Raw genomic sequence first — 2,143 nt, forward strand, 5'->3', positions numbered from 1 at the left:
ACACTCATCTCCCGCTAAATAATTGCATTGTATCCACACAATAACAGCAGCATGAGCGCATCATCTTGTGAGTCTGTAATGAATGAGGAACCGGCTGTCTTTAAGTAGGCCTACACAAGCTCACTATAGAAAGGGCTCTTCGGCTTCTGGCTACAATCAGTATCTGATTAAAATAAACAGAATTATCTACAGTCCTCGTTAAAATATGTCCAACCTTTACAGTTATGAATAACACTGACAGACGTCGGAGCTTTTCAGGTTTGACTGTTCATAGTTTCTTCATCACTACACAAAGGCTCAACCATTGATTAAAATGCTACTAATGCATAACAGATGGATGGGGAAGAACAATATTACATCACTTGAATTAGTTTTCGATTGTTTCCAAGTTTCTGTCATCTGTATTTTCTATACACATTTTTTATTATTTTATTTTATTATTATTATTATCTATGTCTTGTTGCTGTTTTGTATTGTTGTGCACTGAAAGCTCATGTCACCAAGACAAATGCCTTGTATGTGTAGTCATACTTGGCAATAAAGCTGATTCTGATTTTAAGGAGCAATATGTAACATTGACGCCAAGCGTTGGAAATGAGTACTGCAGTCCAAATTCAAAATACTGAAGAGAGCTGTGTCCCCCGCCCCCCTCCTCCCCAGACTCGAAGCTCACGTGGGTTGCCATGTTGCGGAAACGCAACAGGAACGAGCAAACTGACAAGGGTATGCGACGAGCCTTACACTGTAATTTGATCTGCTAATTTATATGTTTTCAATGTTTTTATTGTTTGCAAATTATAAACCAGCTCATGTGGATTTTTTTATAACTCTATCAGCTAGGTGTATTGCTGGCTTCCATGTCTGCAGCGAGCGCGCTGTGTTTACCCGCTAACTTGTTTTAAATCTGGCAACCCGGGGTGTCGAAATACTATTGGGAAATGAGCAGTGGGCGGGACTACACAGGTAAAAATACAAACAGAAATTCCGGGCTGGAACACACATTTCAAAGTAGAATATACTGGCTGTAGCATTGTTTCAGAGAAGCTAGCAATTCAATTTAGCATGTTTCCTAAATCTCTGATAATATATTATGATCATTTTATGATTTAGTACAGTAAATATATTACATATATTCCCAGCTAAGATATGATTCCCCTGGAGCAGATAGGGTCAAGGGCCTTGCTCAAGGGCCCAACAGTGGCATCTTGGCAGTGCTGGGGCTTGAACCCCCAACCTTCTGATCCTGGACCACTGAGCCACCACAATATAAATTAAAGTATTCAAACATTATATAACGTGTTTGGGATGAGTTAACATCAGCATCATAATTACAAAATATTATTTATATATTTGTATATCTCTTTGTTATCCTTCTCGCACAGTAATCACCTTATTTTGTTTGTTCTTGCCTAATACTGCTGGTGATTTTGGGAATTTATCAGCCATTGTGGCATACAACATACGGTCTAGTAAATGTTGTTTTAAAATTAAAAATGTATCTTCTCTGGTATCTTTCTCATCTTTATGTTTTTAAAATACACATTTTAATGCTTTTTATTTGCTGTATGAAACCACAGTTGATAAGTTGTGTAAAGCAGTCTTTGATAGTCTTGTATAAATGACAAGCCAAAGCATTTAATTGAAATAGATTGTATTGGTAGCTATTAAAGAATCACACAGGTTTATAGAATAAAGTTTTTTTGCAGTGTATTGAGAAACAAAGTAGAAAGAAATGGCTTATATTTCATATTTTAGAGCATTTATGGACAACGTAATTTTAGTTAAACATTTTTGTAATGTTCAAATTATTGAAAATCTAAATGACTCAAAACAATTAACATTTAAAATTATTTTCACACAATAAAAATATTATAAAAACGTTTACTTACATATTTTCCAACAAACAGTATGGATGTACCAGTGTATTAATACATGAAAATATGGGTAACATTTTTAGTTATTTATTATTTTAAGTAGGCTATAACCGTCACTGCTATCTGAAAATACAAAAACAGCTGTGACAACCAGCACCAGCATCTTTAAGACTCTGTGTACCAACGTGCAATCAAAAGTCATCCACACACTCGCTGTCTTCACGTGTACTTGCACACTAGTGGCCAAACACCGGAAATACGTCGACAAG

Source organism: Xyrauchen texanus, chromosome 41, assembly GCF_025860055.1.
Source record: "Xyrauchen texanus isolate HMW12.3.18 chromosome 41, RBS_HiC_50CHRs, whole genome shotgun sequence".
Taxonomy (NCBI): Eukaryota; Metazoa; Chordata; class Actinopteri; order Cypriniformes; family Catostomidae; genus Xyrauchen; species Xyrauchen texanus.